The sequence below is a fragment of the Periplaneta americana genome, chromosome 8 (genome assembly GCF_040183065.1).
Source record: "Periplaneta americana isolate PAMFEO1 chromosome 8, P.americana_PAMFEO1_priV1, whole genome shotgun sequence".
Taxonomy (NCBI): Eukaryota; Metazoa; Arthropoda; class Insecta; order Blattodea; family Blattidae; genus Periplaneta; species Periplaneta americana.
This window is the reverse complement of record NC_091124.1, coordinates 149,039,102-149,051,988: the sequence shown is the minus strand read 5'-3', so window position 1 is coordinate 149,051,988 and position 12,887 is coordinate 149,039,102. Positions and strand designations below refer to the sequence as shown.

The following is a 12,887-nucleotide window of genomic DNA, read 5'->3' as shown; positions in this document are numbered from 1 at the left end:
CTGAGATATCTTCGACGGTAACTTTGCGTCAAAGTATGAACCCTGACATCGAAACATAGAAGATACAAACGAATAATTACAGCGATTATTATTATTATTATTATTATTATTATTATTATTATTATTATTAAATTGTATATTTAGTTATCTGTCATTTACAGAATGTAGTCTCGGAGGCAATAAAAATTCTGCATCTAAATATCACTGTAATTAGTATGCATTTACTTTTTATTTCTAATTATTTTAAGTGCTATGTCTTTGTTCATTTCTTTATTAAATGTGATCATAGAACATGAAAACTTAGTCTATAAATGGCAGCTACTTATTTTTAGTGATTTTTTTAGGATGTTTAGTTTGCATAATTTATGTGTTTAGTCTGCATAGTTTTTCGTGTTTAGTTGGTATAATTTATGTGTTTAGTTTGTAAGTGTATAGTGTAAGCTCTCTTGGACTGGCTCCCCAAGTGTATAGACCTTCAGCTCACCCTACACTCCTGTAGGAGGCCGTTGCCCTTATGAAATTTCAGGCTTTTCGTATTTCGTATAAACGAAAATGTTAGGAGGCGCCAATGAGCGTAAACTATCCTGCTTCATTCCTACGAGAAAGACACGAGTGGCTGTTTTTCATACGCGCAGGGTTTCCTGCATTGCATCATGCTGCTGTTACTCAATTCTAATTTGTAATTCGCAGACTACGCGAGTACGGAGCGGTGACCTTGTGGGGAAGATAAGCCGCCGCCGGCCGGCCGGCACAGTCACTCCGTGGCCGCATGGCAACGCGGTGCACTCGGCCAAAAGCGAGCAAGCAACCTTCTCTTTGCGTATTTATACCAGATAAAAGTCGCCTTGTATAACGGCAGATGAAGTCAGGTGATCATGGCCACCCCTCTTCTGTGATATTACAGGGCGGTGACGCGCATTCGAAATAATTCTGTATTTCAAAAGCTATACTTAGCTAGTGAGACTATATACTATATCAAGAATATAGTCGGCCTGGTTGGCGTAGTTGGTATAGCGCTGGTCTTCTATGCCCGAGATTACGAGTTCGATCCCGAGCCAGGTCGATGACATTTAAGTGTGCTTAAATGCGACAGTCTCATGTCAGCAGATTTACTGGCATGTAAAAGAACTCCTGCGGGACAAAATTCCGGCACACCGGCGACGCTTTTGTAACCTCTGCAGTTGCGAGCGTCGTTAAATAAAACGTAACATTTTTGTATTGTGGGTCCCTATCACCACGGCATGGCGCGTCATTACGTTGCAGATAGAGGAGACAGCCTCCAGATATGGAGGGTAGCTGCGAATATATTGAATAAGCAGTCACGGACAGTCGAGAAGGGGTGGTTGTCTCCAGCTTGAGAATTGGACGAAGGGCTAACAACCCATCACCGTAAAAAAAAAGAAACAGCTTTTTACGAAACTCCAAAATAAGAAGTGTTAGTTGGGAGGCCGGAAGGAAAAAGACCTTTGGGGAGGCCGAGATGGGAGGATAATATTAAAATGGATTTGAGGGAGGTTGGATATGATGATAGAGACTGGATTCATCTTGCTCAGTATAGGGAACGATGGCGGGTTTATGTGAGGGCTGAAATGAACCTCCGGGTTCTCTAAAAGCCATAAATAAGACAGGAGTGTGAATTATAAATATAAGCATTTAAAAATGTAAAAATTCATATATAAATGAAACTGTGTTACCATAACTTTCTTTCCATGCTTTGTTGATTCTTGTGTGTGTGTGTATATATATATATATATATATATATATATATATATATATATATACGTTACGTGTTCAGCATTGGAAACAAACCACCCGTATTTATAAATATTTCTTTGTTTTTGTTTTTTTGTTTACGCTAGGCCTACTTTTTTATATAAAATTTAGACCGGCCAGAGGCCGTTTACCAAAGTTCTCTCTGTTTTCTGTTTTTATTTGTTCCCTTTGTTTTACTTACACTAATACAAACAACACCCATGCCCGAGGCAGGACTCGAACCCACAACCCTTCAGACCAAGCGATAAAGACATGCCGTGCCCCTACCGCTTGAGCCACCCGGGCCGGCTACTCAAACAAACCACCCGTATTTATATTTCTTTGTTTTTGTTTACGCTAGGCCTTCTCATTGTTTTGTCTCATTTACCAAATATCTATTATTCTTGTTTATTTACTTTCTCGAGTTATTATCAATGTCAGTGATGTGGCAGAACCATCTTTGAAATGGAAAACAACGTGTGATAAGCTTTCTCCTCGCGTTCGTTTTCCGAACTAATTTCATCACTATTTTATTACCACTGAGTCAGCATGCCGTCGTATCTGTGGTAGCCTACATAATATGTTATTAAAGCTTCACTGTTACATGATTATGCGAAAGAAGAGAGAAGGGAAGGACGGGAATATATTCCTGACAACAAAATTATTACAATACAGCTAAGCTATTCGAAACCGAAACAAGAACAATCACAGAGGAGAGGACTCTTGGAAGAGAGTTAGTAGGACAGAGTTCATGAGTATGAGGTCGATAAATTAAACAGGAAGAATTACATCGACATTGGTTGCAATGTTGCAACTCATTCCAGTCTTCTACTGCCCAGTCTTGCAGTTTTATCAGATGGCCTATTCCGAATTTAGGCCTATCGCATTGTAGAAGTGTCAAAGCTCTCTGTTCTTGAATCATTTGTGCTTGCAAACAACATTGTCATTAAAATTGTATGGTTATTCATTTTTAAAACAATGTATTATATTAATTTTACGACCTACAAACAATTCTACTTTTTGTCTTCCCCTTTTATGTTTTACGCAAACTTTGTCCAAGAAAGAACTGTGGTTTGAGTTTATATGGCTTAAGAGTTGTAATAGTAGTATTATATAGCAACCCTAAGCTTAACAATACTTCAATGTGAGCCGGTCTACTTGGGCGAGGTGTCCTCGCATCATAACAGGCCAGCACTTTTCATTCCACGTAGGCGTGAAGGAACGAGAGAAGGTCAGCCTGAAATACCGCAACCCACACGACATTCCTAATAACGTTATACAACCTGTACTCTTCTTCCAATAACTACGGAAAAAAAGAGATCAGATACAGTAACTGAAATAAAGAAACTCTCACAGATATAATATGTAACTGTTAAAACAGTTGTGTAGATTAGTGTTTTTATGACAACTGGAAATTTTATTAAAGAGACAGTACAGTAGCCATTATAATATTATCTGGTTGGTTTCTCCAACTTAAAATTAAATTCAAACCGCAACAGTCGTGTAAAACTAGAGTTTTCGTTTTAGGCATTCCGTGAAATTAATAGAATTTATTTCTGTCTTTCAAAATAAACGACAGTAGCTACTTATATTGAACATATTGTTGCCATATACGACTGTTAACTGAAAGTTACAAACATTCTATATCAATAAATGAACTTAAATATTATCAACATCCCTCTTTCCCACTGACTAAAACTGAGTTTATTATATTCAGATCTACTACTTCAGTTTATTCAGCGACTTTCAAATTATCATTCACAGACATAATCGATAGAAACCTCATGGGAGGAATCATTAAACCCCTCGAAAACTGTCTGAAATTTGTGGTGATCAAGCAGCCAAAGAGCAGATTTCTTGTCCTTTCTTCTATTACGCTCAGTCCTCTATGAACCAATATCAATAATTTCATCTCTGAAGCGGTTACGTTCTTTGTATCTTGTTCCTTAAAATTCAGAATTCAGCGTCCGTATGATTGGCCTAATTGCACGGGATTTTGGATCACTTTCAATTTTGATCCATACTATACAATGCAGTACTTTGAACAGTGAAGCAATACTGTAACAACGTTTTATAAAATTTTAATTGGGTCTTTTCTGTCACTTCTTTATTTAATGTTCACTACCGTATTTACTAGCTTGATTCCCTCCACCCCAAAAATTAGAAAATATTAAAGAAAATGTCTGGTGTAATTCCCCCCGCTCTTACATTACAAAGGAGACACTACTTTCCCCTTTAAGACGCGCTTCGTGAAAATTGCAAGTATGTAAAAATACGCATGGAAAACCCAAGCTCATTAGCAAACCCTTCTGCAGTGAAAAACGCCTATGATTCCTCTAACAATACTGAAAATGATCTGGATTCGTTGTATGATGAAGGCACTGGAATGTAAAGTACATATTCCGGTATATTTACTTTCTTCACGTAAGTAATGATTTTATTTCGATACGAATATTTTAAGAGCAAAGTCCAACACCATGATCCGAGATTTGCCATTATCAGGTTACCGGCATTAGAACAGACACACAGCAGTACAGAGAAAAACCGCAAAACTGCCCATGATTAGGCTTACTTATAGGCCTACCTATGTATGTTATATTTGTAGTTATTTAGTATTAAATATTAATTTCATTATTACATGAATTCTTTAATGTTATTTATGATCATTATTCCCGATATTTTATAAAAGTCATCCCGTAATCTTCCCCCTCCCTTCTCTCCATTTTTCGTCTCCCAATTCTGAGAAGAAATAGGATAAATTACACAGATGAATCAAAGTGCAATCAATACATTTCGGAATTGTATTTGTATTTATTGTACCATTGAACATACATGCACCCGTCACTGAAGATCGTTGCTTCCATGCCTGTTGAGTTAGTCTATCAAACACTTCAGATTGTTTTTAAGAACTGAGCCTCTACACGTGATTTTGTGCAAACATGTCAAGGACCTATTGCGATTTTTCCTGGAATCTCCCCATATACGTCTTCTCTGCATTTCAAGTTACGCATTTAGTATAGATTCCAGGCGTTTCCCTGGCTCTAGATAACTTCTCCGTTTCCTATGTCCTGTATGTTACCTACATTCAGGGCAGTCCGATCCGGATACATATTGATTGTCCATTGCAGAGTATTTTGTCACACATACCCTGACATTTTTGTGTTACTTATATCAATGGAATTTGTAGTTAGAAATGCTGCTTTCAGACTAGCATCGAAGCGCAAAATATATTTATATTCGCTATGAATATCAATTTTAAGTTAACAGGACGTCAATTCGGATTTTCAACGAGAAAAAATAACAACAGGACTAGGAATGAGATAGACCTACAATCATTGTTTGGCTGTATTAGGTTAATGAAATGTTTTGTAACAGGTAAAACCAGCCAAACGCAGTTCAGAGAGGCCTAAGCAATTCTTCTCTTTTATTGCCGTAACAAAATTCTAAACGAGGCAGACGCAAATGTGTCGTCGAAGAACGATGTAGCATCTGTCACGTGTAGAGACACGTAAAGGGGCCTATGCAAGCACTGCAGGAAGCCTTGCGGCATGGACGGATTCCTTGGGGCTGTCGCCAGAATACGGCGCCCGAAATACTCGGGAACGTCGCACAAGCATTGTTGTGCCCCTCCCTTCGAACTCGAGCCAAGCTGCAAATCAAGTTCTCTAGCAAAGTGAAAGAACTCCGGAATAAACGGAAGAATTGGAACAGGGCCGTACTGGCGAATCAACTACAGAAACATTTTCCAAACACGCCATTGATGAGCGAGCGAGGGAGGTCAATTTATTCAGGTAGGTAACGATAAACCCCGCTGCTCCGGCTCAGTGAACAGCGTTGCGCTTCCCAATCAAATGACCCAAAGTTCATTTCCCGGTGCGGACGGAGTTATATCTCCAGTACACTAGATTGGGTGTTTGTCCCTTGCCCAATGACACCTCCGCGGTGGCATCGTTCTGATCACGCGGTCAGGGAGGCCCGTAGTATGAGAGAATCCTACACCTCACTGAATAATTTTAATTCGATATCAACGAAGGAAATAAAGTAAGACAGAGAAAAGAAATGACTGTAAAAAATATAACTTTGTGTTATATCAATTAATATCATCTTCGTAAGGCGGTACATTATTGAAATGTTTTTGTCCTTCCACTGAACCAACATCAAACTAACATGGTGGGCCTCTCTTACTGTGTGGTCAGCATGATACAACGCCACCGTAGAGACAATACAAGTAGGCCTATAGGACAAGGGACAAACAGTCTGTGTCTTAACGCTAGAACGCTCTAGTTTCTCTCTTTCATCCCACCAATACCCTCCACCTTTATCTCATGTCATCAATCATGTTCAATAGTTAAAAATACACTAGGGTTGAGTAGGGATAGTACGAGTTTCTGATACTAAAACAAGAAGGTTTTGGATCTCCCGGGCCTGGGCTTATCAGGTACAGAGCTATTCGCTGTAGAGTCGCCCGTTGATATCCGAGCTCCCGCTGTGAGACTGACTGAATTACTGCCGTTCCTACGAAGAGAAGGGGATTCAAGTCGGCCGCAGAGCTCGGTTATCAACGGTTGCTATCGCCGGCCGCCGTGCAACAGGCGACTCGACAGCGAAAGGCACTGTATACCTTATTTTATTTCAAGGAGTGCAGTTCGGTGGCTCCTTTGAACACCCATTTACAGATTTATGACTTTCTACACAACAGCTCTGACAATTCCATCCTGTCCCCTAGTCCCAACATTGCACAGTTGTCACAATACTGATGACCTTCGAAATTATGCAGTGAAAATGACGGGATTCTTGGAATTCGGAAACGATGCGGCAACTCTGCCTCCACGTGAATTTGACGGGCACCTGTCAATTCTTCTGACCGAGGGTTGTGATTGGTTACTAACAAGAGAAGACAAGATTTCCGTCATAGTAAGGAAGACATTTATTTATGACAACCAATTAGTAGGGGGCAGTAGAAGGTCTGTCGGCAAAGTCCTTTCTATGAAACTGCACTCCATGAAAAAAAAATAAAGTATACTAGTCTAGGAATGGGGCCTGCCATTTTCAGGGTTGAGGCAGGATGACTCAACTGTTAACATCGGATTCACAAATGCCACCCAGATCACCCCTCTGACTTACGATGCACAATGGGTCAATTCTTAAGCTAAATGCATTGATCCATCCGCGTTCAATACTCGAAAAGAATGGAGACAGATCTCCATCCACGCCGGTTATCGAATTGCCGAGTCCTTGACTGGGAAGGGAACATGAACCTCCCAGCTTTGTTTCGCTTTTAAAGGGAAACCTGGTTGAGGACTTTTATAGCTCTCAGTCGGGTTTGAACTGCAAACTGCAACCAATAGATCAGCGAAGACTACATATAATGCTAAGGAATGAGTTTACATAAAAAAAATTCTGCGTTTTTATAAATATGTGTAATTCAAATCCTAGTGCTACGCGCATAGGCCATTCAGTTACAACAATGAATTCCTACTTCAGTGAGCTCAATTCAGTGGAGCTAGAATAGCAACGACCGAAATTTAGATAGGAAAAAGAAAAAGAATATTAGACAGATAAAGCATCAAGAGCCTTAAAGTCAATGGTAATAGGCCACAATAATACTTATTACTTACAAATGGCTTTTAGGAAAGCCTGAGGTTCATTGCCACCCTCTCATAAGCCCGTCATCAATCCCTATTCTGAGCAAGATTAATCCAGTCCTTACCATCATATTCCACTTCCCTCAAATCCATTTTAATATTATCCTCCCATCTACGTCTCGGCCTCTCCAAGGGTCTTTTCCCCCCCTCAGGTCTCCCAACTAACACTCTACACGCATTTCTGAATTCACCTATACGTGCTCCCTGCCCATCTCAAATGTCAGAACTTAATGTTCCTAGTAATTATGCTAGGTAAAGAATACAATGCGTGCAGTTCTGCGTTCTGTAACTTTCTCCATCCTCCTGTCACTTCATCCGTCTTGGACCCAAATATTTTTCTATGCATCTTATTCTCGAATACCCACAAAAAATAAAAAATAAAAAAAAATAAAAAAAAAATAATAATAATAATGAGAATAATAATAATAATAATAATAATAATAATAATAATAATAATAATGTGGTGGTGGTAGCAGCGGCGTCATTTTCATTTAATATTTATTCAGAAATTCGTATCGCTGAATACCTATGCAAAACAAGTAGCAAGAAACTAAGAGAGAGAGACTTCTGCAACTCATTAGTACAGACACTTGAATCATCGCGGATTGGACTTAGCCTATGTCATTAGTTAATTACATTTAGTGTTTAATCCTCCCGCGTCTCTCGTCGCAGTGACTGTTTTATTAAGAGGAATAATGGGACAAGTACACTCATAATCCACCTGCCTCGGAGTTGTAATGCCTGTATCAAGTAGGCACTTTGCAGGATGAAATCACTGAAGCTGATCTTTTTCTGTTTAACTGATGTTCGTCAATAAAATTAACCTCTATTTGTTCAATTGTCCCGCGCCGTGGCGTCGTGGTCTAAGGCATCCTGCCTAGGACTCGCGTTACGGAATGCGCGCTGGTTCGGGTCCTCATGGGGAAAGAAATTTTCTCATGAAATTTCGGCCAGCGTATGGGACCGGTGCCCACCCAGCATCGTGATGCACTTGGGGAGCTACGATAGGTAGCGAAATCCGGTTGCGAATATCAGCTACAACGGTGGGGGGATCATAGTGCTAACCACACGATACCTCCAAACTGGTTGGATGATCGTCCACCTCTGCTTCGGCATGTGGGCGTGAGGCCAGCAGCCGGCTGGTCGGTCTAGGCCCTTCACGGGCTGTAGCGCCACGGATTATTATTATATTTTTTCAATCAAATAAATCAACCTGTTAACTATCTCATCTGTTCTTAATTAACTCAGTTTAATAATTAATTAATGAATCCATTCAAATCTACAAATCTCATTTCCTTCATAATGCAACTAAACAACTTATATCAAACACCTAATGTTCTACTTTGTATTTTCGCCACAAACGAAGTTAGGGCCTATGTTGTTTCAGAGATTACCTATATTTCTTGAAATTCACACTTATTCATTACCTTCTTATAAAATGGTTACTAATGTTACTTAATGTACTCGGAAACAGTTTAGTCAATTCGTGAACGCCTTCCTTAATAATGGCAAAGTAAACCAAAAGTGATCCACCGTGTACATGTGCACAATGGACTACATATCTCCATGTAAACAAAGCATATGGTTGGTTATGTGTTTAAATTAACATCCCTCTGTTAAACACATGCTAAATACTTCAACTACATACACAAATAGTAAACAAAAATAAAATTTCGTGACATGCCTATTAAAATGAGATTGAAGACATTACATGATCTATCAAGTGCAATGCTGTTCTGGGCACTCAACAACTAAGATTAACAGCGAAAAACAATTCCATTTGCCGTTGTACAGTACTAGTCAGAGCTGACTCCGCGCTCCTCATGATACGCCACAGAATGTTTGACAGGTGTAGCAGTCTGCCTGCCTGTACCATGATGAGGAACTAACTCTGCATAATGAAGTGCCGGTAAAGGGAATTAATTTGCCAGCAATTTTCACAATTTACGTGAAATTCGGAAGAACAAGCCCAACCTCTTGTAAATCTGTCTGTATTGTACAGAAAGTAAAAACTTAAACAGTAGTCTAACACGTATGTTACAAATATGCCTGCGACCAGAATCACAAGAAATGAATGGATGTAGAACTGACATTACGATAACAAAGTCACAACCTTTCATTTTATCACAATATTCATTACATGCAACTCCTCTAAAGATAGCAAGGAGCAAAAGATCAGCGGAAGGGAAGCGTGTTAAAAGTTCTTCACTCATTTACTGATTGCCAGCCTCAGCAGAAAATGTCATAAGCAATAATCTAAATAATTATAAAAACAAAGCAACATTTTCATAGAATAACTTGCTAAAATTTATCAAATTTAAATTTTTGCTAAATTTATTAAATTTAAACTGTAACAATCAATGGAAAAACAGAATAGGTCGTATCCAGATTCTGTAAACAGTGAACAATCCCTGATAATGTGGATAGAACTGAACTTAGAAGTGAATGATCATTAACCGACTTGAGTTCTGTACTGTCCTAAATCCCGTTGTATTGGTATGCGTGCAGTAAGGGCCTAAACAGGGACCGCTGAAGTTAACCACTGCCCACAAATCCAAAGTCAGTTCACACTTCTATGCATTCTCTTCTGATTATAAGCACAAGTTCATACATTTTATATAGACGTAAATACCAACATGCTGATCATTTCAATGCACTAAAATTTTCATTAATATATTGTCACTGCGATGTGTCAGAAAATTTGAGTTTTATAAATTATAAGTTATCCGGGCCGGTTAATCACATTTTTGGCTTTTTCAGTATCTTAACACTTAAGAATGAATGGCTTGATAGTAGTCAAGGAATGTTGGATTGACACTATCCAAATATTTCAAAACAGAACGAATATGATAGCCAAGATCCATGTCCTATTCGGGAATTAAACAATGACCATAGCTTTAACGCAGCACCAAAGTTCAATGTTAACAGCTGCGATAACACAATTTGTTTCATGTTTCATGTTATGAGCGCAGTTTCATTATTACTGATAATTTTTATTAACCTCTAATTAACTCAAATCGGGCTTAATACTGTCAACACTTCAAATTGTCAAACTTGTCATTTAACTTCTTCAGTTTATTTTTAATTGCAATTAACACCTCGCGACATATATAAAGTTTGTCAGGACTCAAAATGTACCGTAATTGCAATATTTTATGTTCACACGTATGATAAACCGTCGAAGGCATAAAAATTAAACACTCCACCTTGGGCACTGTTATTTCGAACCCAGACACCGGCCGGCTTTTTAATCAATCAAATCAAAATCAATGACATGATAGTTTGCAATCGGTGTTTGAGTGGAGTAGCATAAATTTCCTTTAAATCATTCGCTTACCCCTCATCCACACACACTTTCTCACGCATAGGACGAACACCCAAAACCAGGCACTCCACACACTTGGCGCACGCACTTCATTGTACTCACCGAGTAACCTCGTGTTATTCCTTGTTATCCCTGCACTGCTGCTGTCTTGGTTGCACTTGACATGTGAAAGAGTCTGTTAATACTTAAGAGTAGTGTTACTGCATTGCACTGCGGTGTAGTGTGTTTGTGTTTGTTACGTGTGCTTCCCGCATGGCACAGTTGCGGCGACTGACTCGTCCCCACTCGCTGGCGCATGTAGTCGTCCGGCAGGCCGCCCTGGGGGACTAGTGGCGCCACTTCGAAGTCATGTCGGTGTTCACGTGCACGACACCCTTCAACCAATCAGCACCGGGGGAGTGGCTCGTGATCCATCGGCTGGACCAATCTTCCGAGCCGTCTTCACGACGGGAATAGTCTCAAGTGAGCAGAGGGCTAAACTTTCTTTTGGACACGTGATCATGGTCGAGTGAATAATTTTAGGACCGTATGTCCTTTTCGACAGTGTGAACATTTGCTATATATCGGACTCGGGACATACCGATTTTCACATCTTGACGGATCCGTTCGTCACATAATTGTTGGATAATGAAAATCGGTTTCTACCCCACTTTCAACTGTTCATTCACAGTCTACGGCTTAACGGTACAGATAACTTTATTGTTGACCGTTATCGGGAAGCGTAAACATTTACAAAATCTTTTGGACGAAAGACTTCAACTGCGACCTCAGCGAGAAGCTTCGTTTGAAAATGTATTTTATAGTGTACGCCTAATTGTTGCATTTTATCGCTGTATTCGCCATCGTCACCCATTTTCACTACATTGATTATTTTTCATCAGTACCAGTATCGTTGTCACAATCACCATGTTACCGTGAGCATTAACATAGGCATTATCAATGGCAACATTATCACCACCATCTTTACGGTACTAATCATATCTTATAATTGTCACGAGCATCTTTATCAACACTACGTCACCGTGAGCATTAACATTACATCAGTATCGACATTGTCGTCACCAGCACCACTTTGTTGAGGTACCAGTATCATATCATACTCGTCACCATCACCACCATCAATACGTCACCGTGAGCATTAACGTAGACATCACAGTAGGGAACAGATATCTAAGTGCTAAAGAAAGAGAGATTTATGAATTTATAAAATTCTATTTAGGACTTCTAAGAGTTCATGGAAAATTACAATTAATCATTTTCATTTTAATAAACATTTCATTTTAGTTGGACAATGGTGCTGACAATGAGTATTACGAACAGAAGACTCAAATTCTATCAGCGAAAGAGACTGATTGCTACATTTTCCAAAATGGGGGTGCATTGACAAGAAAACTAATTTGTAAGCTCTCGCCTAATCCCTTTTAAGCTAGCATGGACTTTATATATATAGGTCCTATCATTTTGTACAGAAAATGACTATTAACAACACCATCGCAAAAAGAAAATAATAATAATAATAATAATAATAATAATAATAATAATAATAATAATAATAATAACTTCTAACTATGTGAAAATCGTTAAGCTCATAGTTCAACAAACATTAGATTACATTATCTTTAAACTTGGGATTTTGCATTATTTAATTTCATATAGATTTAAATTATCACTATACCGGAGATGAGTAAACTTTCCTTGAGCGATGTCCTGCGTATGTGACCTTGAATACGCTAGACACTAGACAAACGAGGATAAGATTTCATCAGACATTTACTATTATTATTTATTATTATCGTTTCTTTAACGACGTTTGCAACTGCCGAGGTTATAATCAGCATCGCCGGTGTGCCGGAATTTTGTCCCGCAGGAGTTCTTTTACATGCCAGTAAATCTACTGACATGACCCTGTATAATTTAGCACACTTAAATGCCATCGACCTAGACCGGAATCGAACCCGCAACCTCGGGCACAGAAGGCCAGCGCTATACCGGCTACGCCACCCAGGCCGACCTCATTTACTATTCCCATTCTCTGTAAACATGACTGTAACATTCCTTTTTAAAATTAATGTGTCGTGTTCCCATAGTAGGCCTACGATATACGTAAGTGCACCTTGGTAACTTTATTTACCACTCTTAGAAGCAATATACGTACACCAGCTTAT

At 39.1% G+C, this 12,887-nt stretch overlaps 1 protein-coding gene across 1 annotated transcript in view; it reads right to left on the bottom strand.

Moving 5' to 3' along the window:
• Positions 1–11,030, bottom strand: part of Gbs-70E (Glycogen binding subunit 70E) — a 46,338-nt gene extending 35,308 nt beyond the window's left edge. The window contains exon 1 of the mRNA XM_069833807.1: positions 10,825–11,030. The gene's annotated coding sequence lies outside the window, so the exon portion shown is untranslated. The remainder of the gene's footprint in view (positions 1–10,824) is intronic.
• Positions 11,031–12,887: the final 1,857 nt, after the last annotated feature.